The sequence below is a fragment of the Quercus robur genome, chromosome 5 (assembly GCF_932294415.1).
Source record: "Quercus robur chromosome 5, dhQueRobu3.1, whole genome shotgun sequence".
NCBI classification, from domain to species: Eukaryota; Viridiplantae; Streptophyta; class Magnoliopsida; order Fagales; family Fagaceae; genus Quercus; species Quercus robur.
This window is the reverse complement of record NC_065538.1, coordinates 47,056,543-47,069,692: the sequence shown is the minus strand read 5'-3', so window position 1 is coordinate 47,069,692 and position 13,150 is coordinate 47,056,543. Positions and strand designations below refer to the sequence as shown.

General features: G+C 34.1%; 1 long non-coding RNA gene across 2 annotated transcripts; it reads left to right on the top strand.

The window, feature by feature from the left end:
• Positions 1-11,328: 11,328 nt before the first annotated feature.
• On the top strand, positions 11,329-12,709 carry LOC126726143 (uncharacterized). 2 transcript variants are annotated; one of them, XR_007655725.1, is made up of 3 exons: positions 11,340-11,613; positions 12,182-12,226; positions 12,339-12,709. It is a non-coding gene; the product is annotated as an uncharacterized LOC126726143 (long non-coding RNA). The 2 variants fall into 2 exon arrangements; XR_007655724.1 differs by lacking the exon at positions 12,182-12,226 and having other exon boundaries at positions 11,329-11,613.
• The last annotated feature ends 441 nt before the right edge of the window (positions 12,710-13,150 follow it).

Genomic DNA, 13,150 nt, shown 5'->3' with positions numbered 1-13,150 from the left:
TAAAAGATTCTATAGATATACCTATTGCTTGTATTAAGTGTAGGAAATATGGACACCATGCTACGGAATGTGCGAAAGGAAAAAAAGATAAGAAAGAAAAGACAAAAATGAAACAAGATGGAGTAGATATAAAACAAGTAACTCTACAAGATTTATTGACAGAAGCAAAAATAGTAAAATAAGAAATTAAAGAAATTAAAAAAGATAATTCCATAGAGATAAATAAACAAAATATTGCAGAAATAGCAAACTTGAAATATTTTCCTAGACCATTGACAGATTCTCCTATAACAGGCATAATAATGACAGATCCCCCAGATCCTCCTACAGATAAAGAGGTTACAAATATTAATATTTCAAATAATAATAGAATTGATAACAATAGACAGAATTATTTGAGTTTAATTTGGGATACATAAATTATTAATAAAGAGTTTTCTTTGACAGAAGTCACATTGACAGACTCAAGTGATAATAACATGAATTGTATACAAGAAAGATTAATACCTTTAAAGTATTATGAAAGATCATCTGAAAGATTAACTTAGATATTTAATTATAAATTACCTAATGTTCACATATGTAACGATGGAATATGTTTTGAAACTGTCCTTGTTAAAGACCTTTTTTCCAAAGTTATTTTAAGAAATCCCTTTATGGCTTTGTTTTATTCCCTTTTGATGACAGATGAAGGAATTAAAATTAATGTGCTAGTTTTTAGATTCAACACACCCCTAATCCTGAAAGAAATTAGTTCCCTTGATAATGTCACAATCTTAAAAGATACTAACAATGAGAGAATCTATGGAACTGAAAAAAGTTTGTCATCTTTAAAGATAGAAATATTACTAGATGGCCAATTGATAGAAAAGGATATAAAGAAATCTAAACAAGATATAGAAACAGAGATTTGTTCTTATTCTCCCATTGCTTTTTTGCATAGGCACCGACATATAGTCCAAACACCTTGTGAAAAAGAATCTAATGGAAAAGAGACAAAAAATGGAACTATGCTTATAATCTCTTCTAGTCAATATGAATGGACTGACAGTCTGACAGCTGTACCAAACAAAATTATAATAAAGGATATACTTACACCCTTAATAGTATCCTCAAATACTCATATAACAGATTTTTTAATAAAAGAAGCCTTGACAGATTCTCCTTTATTGATCATTAAAGAAAACATTAATTGTGGTAATTTCTCGAACAAAGATAGATTTAATCTCTTCACAAGAAAAGTTAATCATAAGCTTTCGACAGATTTTCCCCAGACTATTACAATAGTTGATGAAAGACTTTATGGAGAAACTTTATTTCATATATTCTCACAGAATGAAATATATAGAATCATGGCAGATTTTGAAAAAATTTTGAATTCTACTCACTCTGACATATTTCATCATGACTACTCTAATACCACTACTACTCAGCAAGAGCACAAAAGTGTATAGGAAAAAGTTTGTTTTATTATATATACTTTAAATTTTAAAAATGATTTTCTTATAAAGCATTTTAAAGAAACTTCACGGAAAGACATTGGTGAAAGGATTTTAAAAATGAATTTGAAAGAAGCTTTGTATGAAAATGTTTATTCTCAAAATAATATTTCAAGACATAATCCTTCTCTAAAAGCCCAATTGCAGACTACTATGAGTAAAAGAACCTCCCAGGCAGACATGAAAGGAAAGGGCAAAGCACCAGTGGTGCAACCTAAACAATTCTGAAAGCCTTCGGTAAGGATTTCGGCTAGGCATGAAGGCGTCTCGATGGAGACAATATCCATTCAGGATACGTTGCTAGCAGAGGCAATGTATTCATGTGGTGAAAAAAGTGAAATTCTGCAAGAAGTGCTTCACACTGACCTCATTTTTTGAGACGGAGAATTTTACAGATCTTCCCCTTCATATTAAATTACTTCTTGATAATTTACAAGCAGCCTTCACCCTCAGACAGAAACCCTTATTCCAAAAGACCCTTAAGGCTTTGGAATTACATCTTGTTAGCACCAATGCATTCATTAAAGCATTTGGTTGTCAACTCCCTGGCAAGGAGGATGGAGATTCAAGCTCCACAAAGACAGAATCACAATCTCCAAAAAGCTATCTTATGGGAACAAGCTTTTCAAAGCACCACCCTAAGATTCAGCAAAAGATGAGACTTGCCATTAGAACCCTACCCCTTAAAATCCAACAGAATATACTAACCCATAAAGCCATAACAAGTTCTTACAACAGATGGATGCATCTTTTAAAAGTTTTAGTCTCTACGGCATTTATTAGAACAAAAGACATGATAGACGACGTATGTCTATCTCATAAAGCTACATGGTATGAGAGCTTTGGAGAAGCAGACAGAGTTTATGAAGGAACTTTTGACAAATACAATCCCTATCCGAGATTACTTATCAACACAGAGATAGAAAATCTAGTAATTTGTGATCCTTTATGGTTATCTTAAATGCTAGAAGCAGGGTTTATTAGCAAATTAATCATAACTTCTAGAATTCAGATTAGTTTATTTCCCAAAGTCATCCAAGAAGTTGCCGCACAGATTGGAGGACTTAATTATATGAAGATTACTATCTGGAGCACTCTCCCAACTTGGGACACTAGCTATTATATTGAAGCACGGCCAGTACACATTTTGGTCCTTATCCATGATTGGGGGTGTATCCTCGAATACAATTGGTATATTGGAGATACTTATTTATCACTTGATGATCCAGACACCTTGGCTCAAGAATGGTCTAATTTCATGAGTAACAAGATTTATGAAATATAGAAAGAATTAGACAGAGGCTTCCACTTATATGGCTACACCAACAGGATAGCCATATATGGTCCAAGACCTTTAGCAAGAAGGCTTTTTGGAAAAAGAAAGATTACTAAGGATCCTAGAATGATGACGGCAAAGGATCGTGTCCCTATTTATCTTCCTATTTCATACTACGTGCTATGTAGTAATTATGGAGTAGTCCATGAGCATGAGCAGTATGAGGATAACTCTGATCCATTAGATTATGATAACTACGCAGATACAGATTGACAGACAGACAGATATGCCAAGCAAGACAGAATGCTCTTCCAGACAGACAACTGTGACAGTCTACTATTCACCAACGACAAATCACTATTCACCAACGACAGAACACTATTGACCAAGACAGATTACTATTACCAGCATGCGTGAATAGCTTCTAGTCAAATCCAAGGTAGTCCAAACGAACATAGATAGATGTTCATAAATCATTACTATTTACTAGCATGCGTCTATTGTTTACTAGCATGTGTAAAAAGAGACCTGACAGATTCCTAGATAGACTATTGCTCATCAATAGTAATATTCTTCAAGTTTCCACTAATAGACTAACTTGAGTTAACTTTACTAACTCAGGTTACTTTTGAAGACTTACTATGGTTCACTTCATCTATAAATAGACAGACTTCGAAGACAGAAGACAGGTTCAAGTTCTAAGGTTCCAATTCTCTGGTTGAAGTCCTAGGTTCAAAACTAAGGTCCAACTCTCAAAAAGAAGATAGCCCTCTCTCTCTTAGAAAGACTTTTGTAACCTTTCCTCTTTTGTAATCTTGTAACCCTTCCCTTCAGACAGACAATCTTGTAACCTTTTAGACAGTTTTATTTTGTAATCTTGTAACTCTTCAGACAGTTTTATTTTCAAGGCCTGTATCAAAGACAGAAGTTTTTTTTCAAGTTTTATCAAAGATAGAAGTTTTTATTCAAGTAAGATTTTATTTGTTTCAGTTTTCATATTCCATATTCCGTTTTAACCTTATTTTGAATATATCTATTTTGCTATTTTCTTCTTTATCATCTATTTTATCATTGTTTATGCTTTCATATTACTGTTGTGCTCTCTCTTGGGTATGTTATGGTATTAGAGACAATGACTACCCAGAAGAGAGCACGGCAATAATATGGAAGCATAGACAATGATAAAATAGATGATAAAGAAGAAAATAGCAAAATAGATATATTCAAAATAAGGTTAAAACGGAATATGGAATATGAAAACAGAAACTAGTAAAATCTTACTTGAATAAAGACTCATGTCTTTGATTAAAACTGAAAACTGCTGTCTTTGATACAAGCTTGAAAATAAAACACTGTCTAAAGAGTTACAATATTACAAAATAAAACTATCTGAAGAGAAAGGTTACAAGATTACAAGAGGGGAAGTCTTTCTGAGGGAGAGGAGAGGGAAGGCTATTACAAAGACTTTTCTAAAGGCTTCTAAAACTTGGAACTTCAAAAGCCGTCCTCTGTCTTCGTAGTCCATCTCTTTTATAGATGCAGTTAACCATGATAAATTAACCTGAGTAGGTAAAGTTAACTCAAGTTAAACTGTCGGTAGGAACTTATAGAACCATATATTCTGAGAATCAGAATCTGTCAGGATACTCTCTGTTGCATGCAATGAATAGTGTTCTATCAGGAATATCTATCTGATCTTTCTGGATCTGTCTGGATAATATGTCTGACACGTGCAATTGAATAGTATTCTGTCAAGAATATCTGTCTGATCTTTCTGGATCCGTCTAGATAGTAGTCTGTCATAATTGTCCTTGAAGGCTATCTGTGATGCCCCAAATTGATTGATTGTGTGATGTGTGTGGGTGTGTGATGAGTCCCACATCGGGTATTTACTGGGTTAAACTGGGCTTTATTAACAACTGCAAGGAGCCTCAATTGTGACTAGTCCTTTTGAGGTATAGCGCAGATGTGGCTAGCGCTTTTCCTTGGGTCGTTACACTATCATTCTATTTTTTTTGTCATATGTCATAGGGATCTTAAGAATCTTGAAATGCTTCTGGGTGAGTCCTACAATTTGAAGAGGAGGGTTCCATTATTGTGCCATCTTCATCATCTGAAATTTGTGATGTAGCTTCAAGGAGCTATTTCTTAAGCTGTTTTTTGTCTGAGACGAAGGCAAGCTGACACTGGACTTGGCTTTTCTCTAAAAGGAAATTAGAACTTTCTGTCTTGGAAGAAGAGGTCTTTTTCTATAATTCTTGGCAAATATGATCAAAATTAAACTTATTCCACCACTTTAATTTAAACTTTTTGGTGAGCATGGGAAAAGGATACTGGGAATGCTTTTCTATCTTGTATTCCCATCTAATGATTCATGGGAGGTCTGGAAACCTGTAAAAGAATTGCAAAAGATGTGGGAAGTTCTTAAGATGCGGTATTTCCGGCTCTTTCTTGAGAGTCTCATAGGCCTTTAAGAGATCAGAAGGGAGAATCATAACTTCAGGACCATAGGAATTCCTCCATTCAATAAACCATCTTGGTATCATCATATCTTTCTATCTATACATATCAAACCGGAAAAACCAAGTATGTCTGTAAATATTATTTTGGAGTAGAAGGAACCTATCCCAAGCTTCCATATAATCATAATAATTATAAAACTGAGGGTCAAAGGGTTGGGAAAAGTTCTTAGCAATCCAAGGTTATGCTCTCCATTGGGAAGGGGTAGGGATCTGTTTTATGACTACTTTAGAGTAGCCAATTCTGTTTGGGTCTTGAGAGCAAGGCATATGTGTTACCAAGATTGAGTCTGTATCAACTAAGATAAACTCATAAAATTTCTGGGTCTTTAAAGTTTCTGTCTTAGGGTGTTCCCATCCTGGGGGTACAAGCTGTCTGACTAGGGAGAGGGTATCTGTTATGTGCTGAAATTCTGGTTCAATTCATAGAATAAAATTCCAGGAATCTTTTAGGAGTTCAATATTGTGATCTTCTTTCGGGCCTGGGGCTTCTTGAGAGGTAGAGGGTAAAAGGGGAAAAGAGGATGCAACAATGTTAAATGGTGTTTTTAAGGGAGGAGTTGAGGGTGAGGCATAAGTCTGTTTTGTTGTTAGAGTGGGGTTTGGAGAGAGCGGTTCAAAGGGGTTTGGGTTACATGTTAATGGGGATCTTTCTTGAGGTCTATTCGAAGAGAAGGTGGGAGAAGTGAAAGAGGGACAAGGGAGAAATCTGCTAGGAGGAATGGGAGGAGTAGCATAAGATTGTCTGGTTCTGGGTTTTGGGGAGTTGCTCTTATCTGCAAGGAAATTTATCTTCCCTACAGGAATTCACGAGTTAGGAAATCAGGAATCGAATTAGTTTCTCCTTTAATATATTCAATATCAAAATCAAAAACACTTAAAATAGATTGCTATCTAGCAAAACTTTGTTTGGAAACAAGATTTTGAACATCTTTTTGTAAAACTTCTTTAGCGCTTTTACAATCGACCCTGATTAAAAAATTTTGATTAAAAAGATCATTTTGGAATTTTGAAACACATAATATAATAGATAAAATTTCTTTTTTAATGGTTTTGTAATTCTGTTGGGTAGCTGACCAGGAGCTAGAATGAAATCTAACAATTTGTTCTTTAGCATTATCTTTTGCTACCTGTTTTAGAATTCCACCATAGCTTATATCAGAAGCATTTGTCTTAACAATCTTGAAAGCATGGGGTGAAGAAATAACAATACAAGGGAGTAGTATAACATATTTTTTAATCTGTCAAACTATCATAGTATGTTTGTTTGTCCATGCAGGAGGATTTTTTTCTAACCTTTTATATAAGGGTCTACATATTTTTCTTAATCCTTAAAAATAGTCTGAAACATAATTTAGACTATCAAGAAATCTTTGTAACTGATTTTTATCTTTTATTTCATCTGAAAATTTATCTACAAATTGAATGGCTCTATCAATGGGACTTAAGGTTCCCTTATAAATATTATGTCCCAAAAATCTGATTTTATCTTGAAACAAGTTTATCTTAGTGGCTGAGACAACTATCCATTGTTTTTAATTACTTTGACAAATATATCTAAATGTTTCCAATGGTCATCAATTGATTTGGAAAATATTAAAACATCATCTATATAGACAATTGAAAATTCTGTAAAAGGTGTAAATATTTCATTCATTATATATACTCAAGATAATGGTTTAGCAGAATTAGCTAAAAAGATAAGAATGTTAAATTCACCTTTAGATATAGACAGAAAAAGAGACATAACAATCTTAAATAATACTGAGTTATCAGATAATGAGAGAACTAACAGACATATCAGAAATATTATTTGTCATAAATGTAAACAATATGGACATACTAAGAAACAATGTGATAGACATAATAAAATTGTTAAACAAATTAGTAAATTAGAATTTGAGAAAGATGTAATAAATGAATTAATGGAAATGTTTGATGTTAAGCAAAAAGAGATAGACCAAGTAAAGAAAAAGAAAGAACTAAAATCAACCAACCCACTTAAAGTCAATAAAAGAAAAAGAAAACAAAAAGACATAATAATGAAATTGATAGATAATTTACCTAATCATTTAAAAGACAAAAAAGAATATTTAATAAAACTAAAAGATTCTATAGATATACATATTGCTTGTATTAATTGTAGGAAATATGGACACCATGCTACGAAATGTGCAAAAGGAGAAAAAGATAAGAAAGAAAAGACAAAAATGAAACAAGATGGAGTAGATATAAAACAAGTAACTCTACAAGACTTAATGACAGAAGCAAAAATTGTAAAACAAGAAATTAAAAAAGATAATTCCATAGAGATAAATAAACAAAATATTGCAGAAATAGCAAACTTGAAATATTTTCCTAGACCATTGACAGATTCTCCTATGACAAGCATAATAATGACAAATCCCCCTAATCCTTCTACAGATAAAGAGGTTACAAATATTAATATTTCAAATAATAATAGAATTGATAATGATAGACAGAATTATTTGAGTTTAATTTGGGATACAGAAATTATTAATAAAGAGTTTTCTTTGACAGAAGTCACATTGACAGACTCAAGTGATGATAACATGAATTGTATACAAGAAAAATTAATACCTTTAAAGTATTATGAAAGATCATCTGAAAGATTAACTCAGATATTTAATTATAAATTACCTAATGTTCACATATGTAATGATGGAATATGTTTCGAAAATGTCCTTGTTAATGACCTTTCTTCCAAAGTTATTTTAAGAAATCCCTTTATGGCTTTGTTTATTCCCTTTTGATGATAGATGAAGGAATTAAAATTAATGTGCTAGTTTTTAGATTCACCTCACCCCTAATCCTGAAAGAAATTAGTTCCCTTGAAGACATGTGACTCTGATAGGTACCTTGCTACTCCCTTTAAATGGTGGTGGTAGGTCTAAATGCCTCCCACTTACACCTGACGAGGTGGGGCGTGATCTCCACATAACATACCCTAGGGACTTCTCACCCAAGACAGAATTACCCAAAGCGGGACTTCTAATCGCAACTGGACAACCGTGCCCAGGCTTTAAGATGTTGCACTTAGCCTGAAACATAAGGACACAAGCAGTAACTATCAGAGTCACATGCATATTAGGATCACCTGCATGCTGCCAGATCCAGACTTACGCTAGCAAGGTGCTGCCACGATTTACACTCAACAGGGAAACACAAAGCCAGGCTATCAGCATAAAGAGACGTCGTACTTCGGAGAGCCCTCCTTTACCCTGTATGGGAAGTCAGAGTTCCGTACAAGGGATTATGGGTACCCACTCTGATACCATAACATACCATAACTACCCAGGAGAGAGCACAACGGTAATATGGAAGCATAAAAAATGATAAAATAGATGATAAAGAAGAAAATAGCAAAATAGATATGTTCAAAATAAGTTAAAACGGAATATGGAATATGAAAACAGAAACTAGTAAAACCTTACTTGAATAAAACTTCTATCTTTGATAAAACTTGAAAACAAACTTTTGTCTTTGATACAAGCTTTGAAAATAAAACTGTCTGAAAAGTTACAAGATTACAAAGTAAAAACTGTCTTTGAAACTAAAAGGTTACAAGGTTCTGTCTGAAGGGAAGGGTTACAAGATTATAAGAGAAGGATTACAAAAGTCTTTCTAAGGGAGAGATGGCTATCTTCTTTCTGAAAGTTGGACCTTAGTTTTGAACCTAGAACTTGAACCTGTCTTCTGTCTTCGAAGTCTGTCTATTTATAGATGAAGTGAACCATAGTAAGTCTTCAAAAGTAACCTAAGTTAGTAAAGTTAACTCAAGTTAGTCTGTCAGTGGAAACTTGAAGAATATTACTATTGATAAGCAATAGTCTGTCTGGGAATCTGTCAGGTCTCTTTTTACACATGCTAGTAAACAGTAAACGCATGCTAGTAAACAATAATGATTTATGAACATCTGTCTATATCTGTATGGACTATCTTGGATTTGTCTGTATCCGTCTAGACTATCTTGGATCTGTCTATATCCATCTGGACTATCTTGGATCTGTTTAGAAGCTATTCACGCATGCTGGTGAATAGTGATCTGTCTTGGTGAATAGTGTTCTATCGCTGGTGAATAGTGATATGTCGTCGGTGAATAGTAGTCTGTCGCAGTTGTCTGTCTGGAAGAGCATTCTGTCTTGCTTGGCATATCTATCCATCTGTCAATCTGTATCCATGTAGTTATCATAATCTAGCAAATTAAAGTAATCCTTATACTGCTCATGCTCATGAATTACTCCATAATTACTATATAGCATGCAGTATGAAATAGGAAGATAAATAGGGACACGATCCTTTGCCATCATCATTCTAGGATCCTTAGTAATCTTTCTTTTTCCAAAAAGCCTTCTTGCTGAAGGTCTTGGACCATATACGACTATCCTATTGGTGTAGCCATATAAGTGGAAGCCTCTGTCTAATTCTTTTTGTATTTCATAAATCTTGTTACTCATGAAATTAGACCATTCTTAAGCCAGGGTGTCTGGATCATCAAGTGATAAATAAGTATCTCCAGTATACAAATTGTATTCGGGGATACACCCCCAATCATGGATAAGGACCAAAATGTGTACTGGTCGTGCTTCCATATAATAGCTAGTGTCCCAAGCTAGGAGAGTGCTCCAGATAGTAATCTTCATATAATTAAGTCCTCCAATTTGTGCGGCCACTTCTTGGATGACTTTTGGAAATAAACTAATCTGAATTCCAGAAGTTATGATTAGTTTTTTAATAAACCCTGCTTCTAGCATTTCAAATAACCATGAATGTATGCATCCATCTATCGTAAGAACTTGTTATGGCTTTATGGGTTAGTATATTCTGTTGGATTTTAGAGGATAGGGTTCTAATGGCAAGTCTCATCTTTTGCTGAATCTTAGGGTGGAGCTTTGAAAAGCTTGTTCCCATAAGATAGCTTTTTGGAGATTGTGATTCTGTCTTTGTGGAGCTTGAATCTCCATCCTCCTTGCCAGGGAGTTCACAACCAGATGCTTTAATGAATGCATTGGTGCTAACAAGATGTAATTCCAAAACCTTAAGGGTCTTTTGGAATAAGGGTTTCTGTCTGAGGGTGAAGGCTGCTTGTAAATTATCAAGAAGTAATTTAATATGAAGGGGAAGGTCTATAAATTCTCCGTCTCGAAAAATGAGGTTAGTGTGAAGCACTTCTTGCAAAATTTCACTTTTTTCACCACATAAATACATTGCCTCTGCTAGCAACGTATCCTAAAGAGATATTGTCTCTATCAAGACACCTTCATGCCTATCCGAAATCCTTACTGAAGGCTTTCAGAATTATTTGGGTTGCACCGCTGGTGCTTTGCCCTTTCCTTTCATGCTTGCCTGGGAGGTTCTTTTACTCATAGTAGTCTACAATTGGGTTTTGGGAAAAGGATTATGTCTTGAAATATTATTTTGAGAATAAACATTTTCATGCAAAGCTTCTTTCAAATTCATTTTTAAAATCCTTTCACCAATGTCTTTCCGTGAAGTTTCTTTAAAATGCTTTATAAGAAAATCATTTTTTAAATTTAAAGTATATATAATAAAACAAATTTGTTCCTGTACACTTTCGTGCTCTTGCTAAGTAGTAGTGGTATTTGAGTAGCCATGATGAAGTCTGTCAGAGTGAGTAGAATTCAAAAAAATTTCAAAATCTATCATGATTCTATATATCTCATTCTGCTAGAATATGTGAAATAAAGTTTCTCCATAAAGTCTTTCATCATGTGTGGCAGCAAAATAAAGAGCAGCCAAAACTCTAGAGCTGATGACGAAAAGACCAAAAAGGGCCACACAGATTTTTTAGCTCATACATGCACTTTACTATAATTTAAGCTCTATAAATTGAGGGTGCCGTTTAACCCATTTCTTTGTCGTTTTGTCAAACACAAAAACCTCAACCGTCTTTTTTTATATAAAATTATAGATGTGAGCATTTTCTCTTTTTGCATATTTACATTTTTGCCTCATTTTAAGGATGGAAAAATAGTTATACACCCAACTTTAATGTAATGACCAAGCACCCCTGAATTCTTATTTTGGCCAATTTGGTCCTTCAACTTTATAGTTTGTAGTTTGTACAACTTCTAAATCAGTACTTCTGTCAGTTAGGTGTTAAAAAACTAACGGGAGACTCACGTGAGAGGCAACTGACATTACCAAGGGTGAATCGGCTCAGTTGAGAGGGAGAGAAAAAGCTACGTTTAGAGAGAGACGAACCTGAATTCTAAAACTGCCGCAACAACCTGCTCTCCGGTGCCGGAGTCTTTGTCCTGTCATCGTCTTGCCGTTGGTATGCCTTTTTCTTTTCTTTTTTTCTTTTTTTTCCTGCTCTCTATTTTTCCAATCCTCCATCCTCGAGTTTCTGTTGCAATGTTTTGGTTTGGTTTAGTTTAATTTTCGGGCTTACCCTTTACACTTAACCAAGTGTTTCAAGGCCTGTGGTGGATTGGGTAGAGTTGTTTGTGGTAAAATTTCCATTCCATCAAAACTGGTTTTGAGTAGCAATTGAGTTGTTTGATAAAATGCCTGAGAGAGATATGAGTAGTGCTCTGATGGGTTTTGGTTGTTCGTTAGGATTTTAGATGAGTTTACAATTTCTTGGCAATAGTTTTCATGGTCGGGTTTATGTGGTTCCATGGAATATTCATTTAATTTTAAAAAAACTATTCAAGCACTTGGTGCTGGCAAATTATAGTGAATTCTTTATTTTATTCTGTAAACAAAATTAATTAATTTGAATTTCTTGTGGCTGAAACATGTTGTATCAACTTGTTTGCCTGGATTTGGCTTTTAGTTTCACACATGGAGACTATATCACCTGTGTAAATTGAGGTGTGCAGATATATTTTCTTTTGCAGTATTGCATTTTCTGGAGAGGACCACTTTCTTCCTACATCCCATTGGTGCTGTTATTGTCCTTTCTCCTATCAGTAAATGTTGAATGTGACTCCTGATTGTGTTTTTGCTTTGGATTCTATTTCTATTGCATCTAAATTCAGTTCCTTTTCATTGCAGTGATTTTGAGCAGCTTCAATCCTTCAAGATACTTAAGGAACATGTACTCTAGTCAAAGGTTATGATTCACAAAGGCTAACAGTTCAGGTAGCAACGCAGCATGAAACATGAGAGGGCATTGATGACACTTTTGATTGTTTCTCGTGCATGAGAAAGGAAAAGCACAAAGCCGCATAAAACAACTTTTGGGGCTCTCTTTCTAGGCATCTTAATACTGCAAAATGGAAGTTGGATTAGGTCAAGTCACGGCAGAAAGTGTATATTTAGTGATTGGGAATATTGATCAAAGGGATCTATTAAATGTATTAATCTTTTGTTTAACCTTCTTGTCTCATCTGTGTTTTCATTAATATATATTTGGAAAACTCAAACTGCCAGCCTCATTGAAGTTTCTTCTTCTTCTTCTTCAATCAACATATAGATTAGGTAAATCATGTATAGGCTCTGTCTCAGCATGCTTGCAACCGCAATGTGGATTGTAGTATTTCACTTTTCTTAGAGACTCGTTGGAAAAGTGTAATTATTGATTTATTGGGTATTTCAATTCATTGGTTTTGTATTTCATCTCTTAATGTACATGAAAGGGGTCTAATAAATTGATATTGTCAATGTTAGTTGAGAAGAATGATGATCCCAAATTTGTATAACTTATAGTGATAGGCCATGTGTGTGTGTGTATATATATATTTAATACTACTGAAAGTGCAATTATTGATTCATTGGGTTATATTTTGTGAAACAATTTACCATTTGTAAACACTCAATGATATATGAATTCATGGTAGCCTTGAAACACTTGGGTAAGTGTAAAG